Source organism: Pyrus communis, chromosome 13 (genome assembly GCF_963583255.1).
Source record: "Pyrus communis chromosome 13, drPyrComm1.1, whole genome shotgun sequence".
NCBI classification, from domain to species: Eukaryota; Viridiplantae; Streptophyta; class Magnoliopsida; order Rosales; family Rosaceae; genus Pyrus; species Pyrus communis.
Window position 1 is genome coordinate 1,538,553 of NC_084815.1, and position 17,282 is coordinate 1,555,834.

The 17,282-nt window shown below is 37.1% G+C and overlaps 1 non-coding gene across 1 annotated transcript; it reads right to left on the reverse strand.

The window, feature by feature from the left end:
* Positions 1 to 556: 556 nt before the first annotated feature.
* LOC137714013 (U6 spliceosomal RNA) lies at positions 557 to 657 on the reverse strand. Its single transcript, XR_011065356.1, has one exon. It is a non-coding gene; the product is annotated as a U6 spliceosomal RNA (small nuclear RNA).
* Positions 658 to 17,282: the final 16,625 nt, after the last annotated feature.

A 17,282-nucleotide genomic window follows, 5' to 3' on the forward strand; every position in this document is an offset into this window, starting at 1 on the left:
TGAGAGGTCTTAAGTTTGATTCTCGATATAGGTGAATTTGAACCACATTATTACTAGCTCATTGTGAGGTTAAGCCTACCCTCTCCCCCTTAATGTAAATAATATCGTTTGTTAAAAATAAAAAAAAAACCAACGAGTCACACGCTAAACATAGCAATTATATCAAATGATTAATCGATTTTTTGTTCAACCTTATAAAATTGTTCTTTTCTTTTTATTTAATAGAAAAAGAATGAAAGAGTTTGCCATTTTTGGTTTTATCACCATATATAACTAAATATAAGTCAAGTAAGTTCTTGACTTTAAGGCAAAGAAAGAATCTAAGTTGACCCACTCCCATTTAGTGACACGATCATTTTGGTTCAAGGTCAGTTAAGCGCAATCTTCATCACTCAAATCCCGTATATTAATGGTAACTAGTAAACTAGTAGTGACATGTTCGCAAATCACAATCACCAAAATCGCGTTCAAGTAAATTCTTGGCCTATACGCAAGGCCAATGGCAAATTTAGGGTGCGAAAAGAAATGTTTGCGTCAATTTATATACAAAGGATCCCTTAACCTATCAAATCTCGATTTATGCATGTTATTCTTGCGTAGGGATCATGCTAATGTTCTCTGTATCGTTCCAATTTTATCGGACGTCTCCGAAGGGACATCCCTTAACCTATCAAGATTATCAAGGAAAGTTCACATACTGTTTCTATCAGTGGAAAATTCGTTGAAACCCCAGTTGTCACTCATGTCTCAATCAATCTTTCCCCGGAGTTTCATGGAAAGTTTCAAATGACTCTTGGCAAGGACAGGTTTCATGGTCCACGGAGACCATTACGTAATACTTCTCTTTCTTGTTCTTGTTGAATGCTAACTTACTGAGGATATTATTGTTGAGGTACTTATACTGGAGCTCGAAGCTCAACAATGGTGGTTTAGAGAGGGAAATTATGGCACAGAATCTAGAGAGAGAGAATACAATTCCTTGGATCAAAAGGTCTTTTGTCAGGTTATAATGGGGCTAAGGGTTATTGGCTATTAAAAGATAGGATATGGAATTCAAATTTTTTTGAGAAAGTATACATTAGAGCAAGCTAAAAACAGTAGCCCCATCCCAATTTTGACCGGAAATATGGGAAGAGGATCATCTCCTGAGCTCAGGATGGGGATCCTCCTGACCACGAAATCCAGACCGTTCAAAGTTAATCCAATGGTTGCAATTATTATAACTTTTAAAGGACCTCTTGTTTGGAGCCGTTGGATTAATTTTGAACGGTCTGAATTTCGTGGTCATGAGGATCCGCATCCTGAGCTCAGGAGAGGATCCTCTTCCGGAAATATGAACTTTACATCACAAGCTATCCCTCCTCTTATGTAATTGCATACTGAAGGTTTTTATGTTTGATAACAATGAAATTTAAGAATAGAAGTATTCTTGTACAGAACACATTGCAACACCTTAGCACTCCAATTTTCTTTTTCTTTTTTTCATTCTTGCTTACATCACCCATTATTTTCATATTCATTGTAGTACACACTCTCCATCCAATTCCTATATATATAAACGAAACCCCAAAAACATAACCTCTGTAATATTTTCTCAAAACAATAAAGGATTGTTATGCATAAAGGCTCAACTCCAATATCGGAGCATGGTAGGGAGATGTGGATAACAAAGTAACGGCTTATTTTAAGGCTCAAAGGGCTACTAGCGATAAAATTAGCATATAAGGTAGGCATGAAAGGCTCAAACGATCCAAAAATGGCCTATATCCTTTCCAAGTTGTTACATGAATTGATGAATGAATCGAGAAGTATAAAGCAAGTTCTAGAGATTGATATAAGAATGAGATCATACGCACGAGAATAAATGTGATTGATGCATGGTAGTTCAATCATATTAGGCTAAAAAACTCACTAGGTTCACATTTGGTCACTAAATTCACATATGAAGCGTTAAATCATGTTAGTTTCACATCAATAAGGCTAGGTGCATTTGTGTTTCAAGGATGATTGGACATGTACAAACTAACAAGAGAATAAGGAAATTCACCTAAAACATGCTTACTAATTTCTCGATCACCATGTTTCGAGTTCAACCAATCATATCATTGGGTTGGGAAACTAACAAAAAACTAATTCAAAACAATAAAGAAAATAGGAAAATGTTTTTGAATTTTGAATTTTTCTGATTTTTTTTCAAATTTTCTGATTTTTAGTGTTTTTTAAATACTAAGAACAAAGAAAACTAAAATGATAAAACAAACTGACTCAAAATTGGCAAAGCAACATAAAGACAACGCAATCCAATTCTTGTTGAAAGATTTAAAAATTTTTTGATTTATCATTTTTTTTTCTTCTTCATCCTCACCCCCCAACTTAAACTGGACATTGTCCCTATTGTCTTTCAACACATGAGATAGAGAAAAGAAAATGACATGAACGGGGAAGAGCATTGGGAGTCAGACAATTCCCTAGTTTATGCACCACATGGCAGCCATTGTGTTCCAACTCGTAAATGCAATTTCCAACGAAATCACCACCCCCAAACTTTGATGTTTCAGAGTTCTAACTTGTATTGGATGACAGCAACATGAACCTACAAAAACAAAGGGTAAAAGGAAAGGATTAGTAGCAGAGCAAGAGAGACAAAATTCAAACCTAAATAAAACGATAGAAAATAAAAGGAAACAAAGGAAAAATAAAGGAAAAGAAAATTTGGGTTGCCTCCCAAAAGCGCTAAATTTATAGTTTTCAGCCGAACTATAGAACGGTTTAAGCAGGATCAGTGAGAAGAGGTGTAGAATTGATGGCATCAGATTTGACATCCACATTCACCTCCTTGTTCAGAAAATTGACTTCAAAACACTCTACCTCATGCGAACACTTAATAGCTTCAAAAACTTTAAACACCACATGCTCCCCTTGTACTCGCAATGTGACTAGGCCTTTTCAAACTTCAATTACAGTATCTGTAGTGGCCAAGAATGGCCTGCCTAGGATAATCGGGATTTCACGATCTTCTTCCATGTCAAGAACCACAAAATCTATAGGGAGAATTAACTTGTCAACCCGAACCAACACATCTTTAATAATTCCTCTTGGGTATGTGATAGACCGATCCGCAAGTTGCAAACAAACCGATGTTGGTTTCATCTCTCCCAAACCTAAGTGTTTAAAGATAAAGAAAGGCGTTAGATTAATACTTGTACCCAGATCACATAAAGATTTATCAAAATAAGTATTTCCAATTGTGCAAGGAATAGTGAAACTCCCTGGATCTTTCAACTTAGGTGGCAATTTCTTTTGTAGCACCACACAACATTCGTCAGATAACATCACCATCTCATGCTCAGCGAATCTCTTCTTCTTGGTGCATACGTCCTTCAAAATTTTTGCATAGCTCGGGATTTGTTTCACTACATCAAGCAAAGGAATGTTAATAATCATTTTTTTAAATAATTAAAAAATGTCATAAAAGTGTTGATCTGTCTTAGCCTTTTGTAACCGTTGATGATACAAAATAGGTGGAGAAACTTTTTTCTTGTGTACTCGCTCTTCCTCTTGTGGTTCAATGATGCCAGTTAATATTCATTTTTTTTAAACAATTCAAAAATGTCAGAAAAGTGTTGATCTTTCTTAGCCTTTTGTAACCGTTGAGGATACAGAATAGGTGGAGAAATTTTTTCTTGTGTACTTGCTCTTCCTCTTGCGGTTCAGTGATGCCAGTTACCAACTTTTCAACAGGGTCCACTTTTCCTTCACTCTTTTCTCTACAATTTTCCCACTCCGGAGTGTGATGGCCTTGACTTGCTCTTGGTCTTTGGGATTAATCTCAGTTTGACTTGGAAATTTACCTTTCTCTCTCAACCATCGCATTGGCAATTTGACCAACCTGCTCCTCTAGCCTGCGTATGGATGCTTGCTAATTTTGTAGAGAAGTCTGAGTTACTTGCATGAAATTGTTGGTGTTCTGAGCAAGAGTGTTGGTAGTTTGAGCCAACTGAGCCATCATGTCTTCCATGGAATTCTTTTTGGCTTCATTGTTCTGGAATGGTATAAGTGGGTTCATGTGATTCTATTGATTGTTCTTTCAAGCAAAATTTGGATGATGACGCCAACCAGGATTATATTTGTCTGAAAATGGATCAAACTATTGGCGGTTGAAGTTGTTCACTTGATTGGCTTGTTCTTGAATAAACTCCGGAAAATAACTGCTTATAGGACACTCTATACTTGAATGTATACATACACAAATTTCACAAATAACATCAAATGATTTCACATATTTAACAGTCATCAAATTATCAAACTTTTTATTTAAATTAGAAATTTGTGTAGCCATAGCCGACATGGTGTCAATCTCATGTACTCCAGCCTTCTTCAGTAATTTTTTATCGATACCCCAACTTTGAGAATTAATGGACAATGTATTGAATAGTGCAGAAGCTTCATCAATGGTCTTTGTCATTAGAGCACCCCCACTAGTAGCATTTATCATCTTCTTGTTATCAGTGCTTAAACCTTGATAGAAATTCTGAAGTTGCAGCCATTCCGGTAGACCATGGTGTGGGTACTTCAACAACAAATCTCTAAATCGCTCCCAACTCTCATAAAAAGGCTTACCATGGAATTGAGCAAAAGTCATTATGTTATTCCTCAACTTAGTAGTCTTGGAAGAAGGGAAGAATTTTTGCAAAAATTTGTTTGCCAAGTCATTCCAAGTTGTGATCGAGTTGGGTGGAAGGAATTGGAGCCAAGTCTTCGCCTTGTCTTTCAATGAGAACGGGAACAAACGCAATCTAATGGCTTCATCCGTCACATTATGGATCTTGAGAGTGTCACAAATATCAAGAAACTCATTGATATGCAAATTGGGATCTTCGGTTGATAAGCCATAAAATGACAGCATCATTTGAATAAATGATGGCTTCAACTCAAAGTTGTTAGCAGCAATTTGCGGACGAACGATGCATGAAGGTGAGGTTGTTACCGTAGGAGCGGAATACTCCATCAACATTTGGTTCTCCTTCGGATTAGGGAGAGCCATTTTCTTAGTTGGTCCTTGTGGCTTTATGTGCGCTCTCCATAGGTGTTGAAAGGTTATCTCAATTTCTGAATCGTACAGTACAAGCTCTAGACTTCGAGAACAGCGACCATGCAGAAACTTCAGAAAGTACCTGAAAAGAAAAGAAAGCAAAAACAAAAATTAAAATCAACACAAATAACAATGAAAATAAGCTAGAAATAGAATTAATTCAATCCCCGTCGACGACGCCAAAAACTTGTTGCCAAAATTAAATTAACCGAAATCAACCCAATTAAGTCCAAATTTTAATGCTCCCAAGTGTACGAATCGTAAAGTAGTATAGTAGGCCAGCACAAGATCATTCAAACTAAGATTGAAATAATTCTAATTATCTAACTTAATTTGTATTGCACTTGAATTGAAATGGAAAAATTGATGATTTGAGAAAGAACTTTGAAATTGTAAATGTAAACAAAAATCAATGAGCTTAAATAAATGACAAGAACAACAAAGAAATCAAATTATAAATCAAGTGCGAAAGACACTAGAGCATCCGATTCACCATAACCAATCCAACTCAATTCCTACAGTTAATTATTAATGAGTAATCATCCAAATTGACGGTCTAGTTCCTCTAATTCATATAGTATCCATGGCATCTAGATTACTATGTATACTCATATGTGCTAACAATCTATGACATCTAGATTACTAAACACACATGAATTCATTAACGATTTGAGAACTACTTAAGAGACTACACGAAACCTAGTGTATGACATCTACATTAAGGAATTCATGGTACCATTTGCAAGACACTCAAACCGAATTAACATGGCATTTGTGTTAACTTGCATCACATACACTAGACTCAAACCAAAGTGGTGGCCAATCACCAAGATTAAAATCAAGCTCATAAGCACAACAAAATGATACTCAAAATGAATGAAACTTCATAAATAATGAGAAATTAAAACTTCATAGTTAGGCTACATCGTAGCCCTAGCAAAAAGAAATTAATTCCGGAACATAATCGGAAATATTATTGAAATCATAAAATTAAAAGAAAAATAAGTTTAGAAAAGCCTTAAAGTCTCTTGCTTTGCCACTGCCTTCTTCCCCTTGATCTCTACCTGCCACAACCTTTTTCTCTTGCTTGTTCAGCCTTCCCTTTTTGCTTCATTCCTTTTTTCGTAACCAAACATTTATAGCCCATTTATCGTGGACAATAAAAGATAAAACAAAAGGATGAAACTTCTTGCCAACCACTATGTATGATTAAACACCTCCATTGATTTCTCAATTTAATAACACCTCTGATGTATATTTAAACTAACCCAAATAATAGATTAATTTAAATCAAATTAAACTCGCAAGTGCACAAATCTATTGTAGTAATATATACAAATACGAGGTCAATCCCACAGAGATTGCTTTTAATACCAATTCAACCAGTTGATTACGTGAAACTTAACTTAACTAGAAAACGAATGATTGACTAATTGATTATGAAAAATAATAAAAACTTCAACTTAAAATTAAACTAGGAATATGAATAACGAAAACACGCAACGAATGAAAGTTTGAAAGAAATTAATGTGATGGAAGCCTAAGGTCATGAATCCACCGATAACAATCCTATTCCCTTTTCTTCAAACCGATTACTATCCAATTACCATGCCAACATTTAAGGTTGTTCTTTCTAAGATATGAATTAATCCTTGGTCAGGCATCAACTCGTGTATCCATACGTGATAACTACATCATACTGGTTAGGCATACAGTTAAACACATAAAAACTCATTAAGCACTGAAGAATATACCAAGTAGGACTAGTTTGATATTGGTCATCCTCACTAGTTTGTCCACTTTTCCTAATCTTAGTTCCAATAAACGTAAGTGATATTGGTTATCCTCTCAGATTTATCTAAATATCTAGAAACAAGTCCACGATGATAACCAGTCACAAGAACATTCAAAACTAGAATAGATTAAGCACAAAGATTAAGACTCCTCCGGAAAGTTGAACTATCACCAAAAACGTCCTGCATGTGCAGATTGACTAAAACAGAGAAAAGGAAAGTAATAAGACTCTTTTAAGGCCAATTCCTTAACAAAACATAGAGATAAATGATATGAAAACATGATAAATAATGCACCTATCAGCCTCCACTCCACTTTGTTGCCTTCTTCAGTTATATGCACAGTCAAACTCCTCACCAATCAAACAAACTGAGAAGCCATATATCCAAATTTATGATCTTCTCGAAGACCCACGCATTGGTAGTTGATTTCAGTAGATGACCTTTCTGCTAATTTGGTGCGGCTAACCCTTGGGAGAAACAAATACAACCCCTTTTATTTCTTCTGTCCGTACAGTTGAAAAGATAATGGCACATGCTTTACTTTATCATCTGCATAACATTTAAATGAAATAGATGTATTATTATGAAACCCAAGAAGAAAAGCATATGATCATCTTAAATATGCTAGAATCACACATGGTCAATTTACCTGAACAAAATATTGAGAAAGAATCATACTTAGACCCATTTAATTCTATAATAACCAATAAGATCCAATATAATTTTTTTTCATCTTGTTAATCTAGCTAGAGAACACAAAACCATGTAATTCCTCTCATTTAAGTCAAATATATCGTAAGAAAATGTAACTTTTAGGGTAAAATAAGTAGTAAAATAGGTGCTCAACAATATATATAGATCTTAGCTGTGTCTGTGTGTTATTTTTTTTCTTTTCTTATTGTTTTCCTTATATTTCATGACAATGTCTAGTTTGACAATTTTAGTGAACTATGGTGGGAGGTTGGCTGACTCAACGTACAAAAATTGCAAAACGAAAGGATTACTTGTTTCAGATAAAATTACATTTGCGGAGCGTCAGAAAAAGGTACATGGTATTGTGAATGTAGACACAAATGAGTATGAGATAAATATGAAAGTCATAAATAATGCAATGGAAACTATATGGCCTGTAGATATAGTTGATGATGATGATGTGAGGACATTTATTTTTGAAAACCTTTCAAGGTCTTTTAAGGATTCCCTTGTGTGTTACATTAAAGCAGAAAGTATTTTCTGCAGAAGATAATGATGACCCATCAGAAACAGGTGTAGGAGTTTTGAGACCCCTCTTGTCCCACATTAGGCAACAGTGTTTTTTCACCAGCCTTTATATAGGCTTAGTCCTTCTTTTTAGTAATTAGAACTTGGACCATTTGGAAATGGATTGAAGGCTTCGGCCTTATGGTTGTGTGGATTAGGCTTGATGATTATACTATAATATTAATATTAATTAATATTAATTAATCAAGACAAGGGCCTTGGGGCCACGGAATTAAAATTAATCTGATCAATTAGTTTTAATTTCCAATTAAGTTTTTAATTAAATTAATTAAAAACGTTTTGATTAATAGACACAACTCTTTGGAAAGAGTTGTATAGCTTTAGATACATCCAAAAGGTGTTTGAAGAGGTATGAAATAACCTATATAACTGGAGTTCTTAGTTCCATCAATAATAATCTTTTCTTCCTCTTTTTCTTCCGTATAAAATTTCTTAAGAGAGTAAACTCACAAAGCAATTCACTAGAATTCTATAATCCAGTGCGGGATGAAGAATTAGGTAGTTGTATCCTGGTCAAGCAAATGTTGTAGAACCACAAGTACACGAGTGAGACAGAAATACTATTCGAAGGACATAGCTTTTGCGCTAGCCTCTACCATCGATTCATTCAATTTAGTATTGTTATAATCTTTGTATTTATTGTGTAATCATATTTTGTATTGCAAGTATTTTTGAATAATAAAGTATAAGTATTTCGGTTTTGTATTTCTGTTATTTTATTGTTTCTAAATTGTTCTCCAACAACAGGTCTTAACTTTGTTACTCAACAAGGTGATGAAAATAATGTCCTAAATGATTCAGATAACGACTTGGTAGATCAAGAAGTTAAGAATGCATCGTATCATGAAGAATTTGAGAATATGCCACATATGGAGTCTGATAATGTGTTCCAAGATAATGTTGAATTCAATGAGTTGCCACATGCATGGACGACAATAAACAAATATATCCTCTAGCATTTGGAGTTGGGAAATTCAGAGAATGACATATCATGGAAATGGTTTTTGACAAAATTACGAGGAGCAATTGGGTAAATTATGACTTGGTATTTGTTTCTGATAGACATGAAAAGCATTCGAAAGGCTCTTTCAATTGTTTTCCCCAATGCCCATCATGGTGCATGCATATTTCATATAAGTCAAAACATTAGGCTCTCCCAACTATTTTCCCATATCTTATGTAACTTTAATGTAATTGCTGCTATGGTTTTGTATAAATTGTGTTTGTAGTTTTATGCAGCAGTTCAGGGTATTCATCCACTTCTCTTACAGATCACTATTTGCAAATTGCTTTTGTAGTTCTTATGCGGATTTTTTTATTTTTTATTGTTTAGTTCTTCTTTTGTTTGATTAATATTATGTATGTGAACATGCATGTATCGTCCATCACAACTTACTCATTTCATGTACATGATGGATCTCGTATTGAAGTTGTGAATTTCGAGGAAAAGAGTTGCATATACTGACAATTTGATCTTAACCAGCTCTCTTGCTCACATGTTTGTGATGCATGTAGACACCGACAACTTTCATGTTATTCTATGTGTTCTCATTATTATACTACAAACTCCTTAGTCATTGTCTATGCAGAAGCCATATGGCCAGATCATAGCATGAAAATCTCTGAGAACTTTTCCTTGGCTAGTGGCAAAAACATCAAATGTCTCAAAACTAGCCAAGGAGAAGGTTCTCGAAGAATTTCATGCTATGACATTTTTGGTTTTAACCTCAAATTCTCATGTTTTCTAAATATTGAGAATAGATCATTCCATCATATATCCCCAGCAACCTTAGGTGGTGTACGGAATGAGGTCCACTCCGGATATTCGTGTGTCTAGAATTTGCAAACTGAAAAATTTGAACCATTTCAGAGAGAGATCCATGCTATTCAAGTTTTTGAGTTTTTATGAAGTTGACTAGTGAGATGAGCTAATGGGATCGTAGGATTGAAATTAAGTCGTCTGTATCTCTCCATCCACGGGCTCCGGATATAGAGATCAACCCGTGGTGTACATGAAAGGTCAAAGAAGCAAACATTGGCCAAGCCAGTCTGGTGTATCAAGCATGCCGCTAGCGTTTAAGTTTATATTTCATACGACAATTATTCTACCAACTAAGTTCCAACGAACTTTTCTTTTAGGAGAAACTCAATATGTTTCACTAATGAAATAGTAACATAGTACACGGTGGGGATAAAGAAACGCCATTACTCAATATTTCATACAATATTTCAACAATAAATTTGAGATGAAGTCCGGACATTTCTCAAACTAGTTATAACACGCATTAATATAAAGAGCACGCATAGCGACCTAAATGGTGCGTAGTATCGTTGGCTTGACGAGGAAACTCAATGGAAAATGTTCAAGTGCTCTTACGCAACGCCGTCTTTGAATCCTTTACAATGTGCCCTGTGATAGACATTTTTGCAAAGGTCTCTTGAGAAGTTGTTGCAATCAAACTTGGGCGGATACAATGGCCATTTGTCTCTCCAATCCAGAGAGAGAGAGAGAGAGTGATAAGATCCAAATCTCTAGGCCCTTAATCAACCTGCAAGTAACCCAGAGGATAGAGATGGAGAGGGAAGGAAGAGAGAGAGCAGAGCTCTTGAATTGTTTTTGTTTATATTTCTTTTGTGTAAATTCTGATCTAACTTTTACATCCAAAGCATGAGCTTATATATAAGTTTCCACTAAAACAAATGCCAACTAGCAATACCTAATCACTCCCTAATACTCATATTTAGTCTGCTATTACATCACTAATTGTGATCGAAATATAGGATCATAACAATACTTCCCCCTTGAAGAACAACGTTGTCCTCAAGGTTGAAAATTGAAAAACTTATTTGAACGAGCAGAAACTAAGGAGTCTTGCAACAGAAGGGAAGCTGCAGGGACTGCAAATACAATCTGCAGATAGCTCATAACTTGAGGAGATAAGCCTGATAGCACCCCTGAACTGGTTATGGCAGCTCCCCACAACTTTGTAAGTGAGCACTTGTTACCTATAGCCTCTTCATAAATTTCAAGCCACGATATCATTTCAATTTCCATGCTAGTTGCCAAAAAGCATGCAGCAGCATCAAATGGAGAAAATGGGCCAACTCCCAGGGAACCTGCCAGAAGATTCTCAACCAATGCAGCTACTATAGCAATTGGACCATTGCCAAGAATTATAGCCTTAGAGATGGTTCTGAGCTTGATATCTGTGAACACGAAAAATTCCTGAAACAAGAAACAAGAATACGTGTACAAAATATATTTTTTTGTATTAATGATTTTGGGGTTACAATCTCTTTGTAATTTGATCCTCTGATTCTATCTTCGTAGGGTGTGGGTTTGTGGATGAGCTGTTGATCCAAAAGGCCGTCGGGGCTTGATCTAAGGATGAACAGTTTATGAATGGATCTTAAAGGGGCGTTGGGCTTGATCTTGAAGAATGGGTGTATAGGTTTGTCGAGATTGTTGATCCAAAGGGCCGTTGGGGCTTGATCTTAGGATGAACGGATGAACACTTTCTTCAAGGGCCGTCGGGGCTTGATCTTGAATAATGGTTGTGTGGATTTCTTCAAGGGCTTTTGGGCTTGATCTTGAATGAACGGATGATGAACGATGAACACTTTCTTCAAGGGCCGTCGGGGCTTGATCTTGAATAATGGTTGTGTGGATTTCTTCAAGGGCTTTTGGGCTTGATCTTGAAGGTTGATGGATGAGCGGATCTTCAAGGGCTTTTGGGCTTAATCTTGAAGAACGATTGGATGTGTGGATTTGTTGAGGTTGTTGATCCAAAGGGCCGTTGGGGCTTGATCTTAGGATGAACGGATCTTCAAGGCTTTTGGGCTTAATCTTAAAGAACGATTGGATGTGTGAATTTGTTGAGATTGTTGATCCAAAGGGCCGTTGGGGCTTGATCTTAGGATGAACGGATCTTCAAGGCTTTTGGGCTTAATCTTAAAGAACGATTGGATGTGTGAATTTGTTGAGGTTGTTGATCCAAAGGGCCGTTGGGGCTTGATCTTAGGACGAACGGATGATGAACGCTTTCTTCAAGGGGCCGTCGGGGCTTGATCTTGAGTCGGCGGAAGTTCTTCAAGGGCTTTTGGGGCTTGACCTTGAAGGAGGGTTTGACGAAGAACGAAGAGTGTTTTCTTGATCCTTCGGGATTTGCTTGAGAGCTTTAGAGTTTCAAGGCTTCAAGGTTTTGGTGTGATGTGAATTCCCTTCTTTCTTTCTCTTCTTCCTTCTTCTTTTTTTCAAAATGAATGCTTTGACTTCCTATTTATAGAATTCCAAAACTTGATTTTTGGATTTAAATAATCAGATAAAATAAATCATTTCTGCCAGGTATTGACATGTGTCCTATTTGATGACTTTTCCAATTTATTTCGATTTTTTGTTGAGTCACACGCTACATGTAAAATTTATGTGATACGTGAGCGTTGAAATTTTAATTATTGGTCAACATTCATTTCACCGAAATTTCGATGTCCACAATATCCTCAAGAGCAAGACGAGCGGTCTGATTGAGAAGAGATTACCGAAGATTAACTATCTTCTTCTTCGGTCCAACACACCATTCATTGCTTCGAATGTAACCATCATTCACCACACCACAGTGAGGGAAGCCACCCATGGGAGTGATGTCTTTCTCAGTCATCTTCCCATCGTGGAAGCACATCTCATAGCTTTTTTCAGTGATATTGGGACCACCTAATGTCTGATTGTCATAAAACTCCATTTTCTGAAATAAGCTGATGGTCGTGACCAGCCTATATTGGATATTGAAAACTGCAATTCTTTCTGAATCATTGAAATCATTGAACTTTAAACCATCATAAGCAACACCGATATTATACATGGAAGATTTAGAGGACTTGAGCAAACCCAAAGCTTCAACCTGTCCTTCATCACCTCTGTTAAGGTGTATAGTTGCATTTAATACATAAGGTGGCCGCGTAGTATCAAGTTCCAAAAATTTAAACAGCTCATTTTTTCCAACTTACACTCACGGTAAGACAAATATGCAAAGACCATGCAACGACAAATATGATGGACATCCTTCCTGAAGAACAGGCAAAGAAATAACAACAGCAGCAACCAATACATTGATTTGTGTCATATTGTCTAACAAAATTACTTTCAGCTTACGACAGACTTTGCAGATACGTCCATAATCGTACAACCATGCATAAACACTAGCACCATCAACTCCTAGATTTGGCCTGAATAATGTACCTCTTCACTACCAAAAGTGAGCATCTGAATACGTCTGCTGGTTTTCTTATGATGCAACTCCAGCTCTACCAAAATCCATCTTTTACCAATCACATAAGAGAAAACATGATGACTTACACAATGCTGCTCAGGTACAGTCACATATGGTGTTGTCCGAGATTTCCATTGCTCCTTGAAATGCATTCCATAAACCAAGAAAAATAAGATTAAAGCAGTAGTTGTTCCATCCTCCTGCAAAAGAAGCTTGAACTTAATCTCTAAATTCAGGAGACTTGTTAGACTGTTGGCAACCATGGAAATGATTTCCTTGATTTTGAGAGGATCATTTCTGTGTTTATGGCTGAGTATTGCAAACACTTCCTCTTCTTGTCTGAAATGTCCATCTTGAAGCCCCTTCAAGTTAGCATATTCTTCCAAGAGCCTGATCATGGTTGTAACAATTTGCACCAGCAAAAGCACAATTTGACCAAAAACATGATTGTTACATGCTTCTGTAATATTTGTAGCAAGTTCCAGACCCTTGTAGCATACCACTTCTTGAGACAACGCAAGGTTCGGAGTGTTGGAAAAGATCCGGAGCCTGTTATCATTCTTACTTTTCTGAACAAATATCAATACATATAGGTTCTTCCATTTGCTGATTGTATCATTGAGAGCACTAACAGCAGCCATAGCTGAGTCCTCTTTGTCAAACTAAACAAACCCGAAACCTTTTCTCTTCCCATTTTCTTCTATTACCTTGAAAGAGAGGAGAATGCAGGGCCTCTTCATCAACCATATTGTATAATTCCTCTGATTGAACTTGTTCCTCTGATTGAAGACAACCCTTTGATAAGATATATTGTCACAAGGATCAGTTAGAGTGTGACACCAACCCGGTTGCTGGAAAATCTGGTCATTCGCTTCGCAAGTAGGAAAGAAAACAGCATCAAGGTGTACATCAACCCTATTACACAAATCCTGATTCAATTTCGATAACAAGCTGGTGAAAATAGAGTAGTCAAGTTGGGAAATGGCCATGACTGTGAACGCATATATGTGTAACAGTGATAAGTAGAGGAACTGCTTGATAGCATTGATATGACCCAAAGTCCCATTCTCCTCAGTGAAACTAGCTGCAAGATCTTTAGGTAAATAACGACAAACAAGTACAACAATATCCAAAGCTTCCAAGTTGCTACTCAATGACATATTCTCCCTATTATGCCTCTTAGACATATCATCAAACAAATGCAATGTATATAAATTTTTCTTCACAAATTTACCCACAAGATACCAATTAACCCATCCAAATTTATCTGTTAGGTATGCACCATAGTATTTATCTTATGCACCATAGTTACCAGTCAAAAGAGAAAGGAATTTAGCCTCCGGAGTTGCTGAAATGATACTCAAATTAAGAACTACCTCAGGTCCAGTTTTCGTAGTATTGGAGAACAAGTGCTTATGGAGTAGTTGCGGAGCAGAGATCATCGTCTTTGATTCCGGAAGCAAGATTGTAGATGCAGCGGATTTGTTCGAGTGTGGCTTGACAGCCGAATTTGCCAGTGCTCGCAACATCGATGAAGATGAGAGCAATGGCGGAATAAAATGGTCGTGGATTGTCGACAAAATTTGTAGTGGGTTGCCGTCTTCGTTGTGAGGTTTTAGGTGACCGACCTCGATCGACTCAGCTTCCTCGGAACACATCGAGGTTGGATCAGAATCTCCCTTGAAGCCGAGAGCCGAGTCATGGCGTAACTAAGCAAGGTCACTACAGATTTCTGCGAGTATAGGATTCACAACCTTGTGAATGGCGGTGAGTGCAGAATCCATAGCTTCACGGATTGCATCACGGAGCGCAGCACACATCGAAGCTTCAAGTGAGTCGATTGCAGCGAAGAGACGTGCATCTATGGCAGGAAGACGGGTCGGGTGGGCGTGCACATGAGGGAAACCAGGATTTGAGAGGGATGATACCATTGATAAGATCCAAATCTCTAGGCCCTTAATCAAGATAGAAAGAATACTTTCTGTATATTTGTTTTCTTAATGAGAAAGAAATTACAACTGAGTATATATATACACTTTGCTAAATAAACTTAGTGACTAATGACCACTAGATTAGCATCTAATAACAGGAATTAGTTACAACCAAATTACAGCTGTTAAAACATAAAAATATCTAATGATGAGGTGTTCCTTTACCCTCCCTCAAGCTAAGCGGAGGATCTCCGAGAGAAAGCTTGGACTGCAGTAGCTTGAATCTGGCCTTGGACAGTGCCTTGGTATGAATGTCAGCAATCTGATGATGGGTACTGATATGAAGGACCTGAATCAGATTTGCTAAAACAAGTTCTCGAATGTAATGATAGTCAATTTCCACATGCTTTGTGCGAGCATGGAAGACGGGATTAGAAGCCAGAGAAATGGCAGAAACATTATCACACCAGAGTTTAGGAACCTGCCGAAGAGGAAAAAGGACATCTTGTAAAATTTTACAGATCCAGATCAACTCTGTAGCTGTGTGAGCAAGGGATCTATATTCAGCCTCTGTGGACGATCTAGCAACTGTGTGTTGCTTCTTTGCGCTCCAACTAATCAGATTGGGACCAAGATACACACAATAACCACTGGTTGATTGTCTGTTAAAGGGGCATCCAGCCCAATCAGCATCCGAATAGGCTGTAAGATGTAAGGGACCTTGCTTGAACCACAGACCTTGAGTAATATAACCCTTAAGAAATCTCAAGATTCTTTTTACTATTTGAAGATGAGGTTCTCTCGGACAATGGAGAAATTGGCACACTTGGTTTACAGCAAAAGAGATATATGGTCGTGTCCAAGTAAGATACTGAAGTGCACCTACAATGGATCTGTACTCCTTGGGATTGGTTAGTAAAGGACCAATGTGATCCAATTTAACTGATCCAAGAGGAGTAGAACATGGTTTGCAGCCATCCATATTTGTTTTAACAAGTAAATCAAGAGCATACTTGCCTTGAGACAAGAATAAGCCAGCTGTGGTTCTGTGAACTTCTAACCCGAGGAAAAAATGAAGAGGACCCAAATCCTTGACAGGAAATAAACTACTCAATTTGTGAATGAAGGCTTGACAGTGAGAAGCATTTGGACTAGTCACGAGAATGTCACCGACATACACAAGGACTATAACTAGATAGGGCTGTGTTTGAACAAAGAGAGAGGAATCAGATTGGGAATTTGCAAAACCAAGAGAGCTGAGAGCATGAAAAAGTTTATCATACCAGGCTCTGGGAGCCTGTTTTAAACCATAGAGAGACTTGGTAAGTTTGCAAACAAAGGATGACTGTGTTAGATCAATAAATCCAGGTGGTTGCTGCATAAAGACTATTTCCTTGAGATTGCCATGAAGAAAGGCATTACTGATATCTAATTGATTTAGAAACCAATTTTGTTGAACAACAAGTGTGAGCAAAATTCGAATTGTAACTGGCTTTGCAACCGAACTAAATGTTTCCTGAAAATCAACCCCTTCTTGCTGATGAAACCCCTTAGCTACAAGACGAGCTTTGTACCTATCAATGGTACCATCAGGTTTTCTCTTAATCCGGAACACCCATTTACACCCGACAATATTCTGATTTGGAGATGAAGGAACTAAAGTCCACGTACCAGTACTTTGCAAGGCTTGAAACTCTTCAAACATTGCTTGTCTCCAATGCTCATATTTGGAAGCTTGAGCATAAGTAGTAGGGACAAAGGTGCTGGTGTCAATAGGATGCTTGGTAGCAGCTAAAATCTTGGGTTTAAAGATCCCAGCCTTGGACCGTGTTAGCATAGGATGTGTGTTTGTAGGAACAAAAGGAGGAGAATAAGCAATAGTGATTGAGGATGGAACAAGGACTGAAGATGCAAC